Below are 462 nucleotides of genomic sequence, written 5' to 3'. Positions count from 1 at the left end.
GACTGATTGGACTATATTATGTTATCTTTACATTTTTGAATTTCTATGTCACAATGTTAATGAAGCCACAATTTTGCTTAGTAAAGTCACATTCTTAATTTAGTATCTCATAATTGTCACCTAATATGTCCATGTGGCTTAGTATATAATAATTTTAACTTAAATAGTCTACATTTTAAATAACTTTGTCTATAAAGTCATCATTTTGACTTGGAATATATTTTAGACTTACTAAGCCCATTTACGAATTACTATCTCATAATTTTGACCATCATTATTGCAAAGAAAGTAAAAGTTGTGACTCATATCTTTGGCTTAAAAAATTTATAATACAGTATTTTATGCTCCTGATATTATGGGACTTAACAATTAGAAGCAAAACATTCTCTCTCCCTTTGTAATTTTATATGAACTGACACTTTAAAAGCATTTGTATCTATTTTAAGAACACAAGACCAAGTA

This window comes from Trachinotus anak, unplaced genomic scaffold, assembly GCF_046630095.1.
Source record: "Trachinotus anak isolate AG129_WGS33_773 ecotype Australia unplaced genomic scaffold, CSIRO_AGI_Tana_v1 ptg000023l, whole genome shotgun sequence".
In the NCBI taxonomy this organism is placed as follows: Eukaryota; Metazoa; Chordata; class Actinopteri; order Carangiformes; family Carangidae; genus Trachinotus; species Trachinotus anak.
This window is presented reverse-complemented; position numbering follows the sequence as displayed.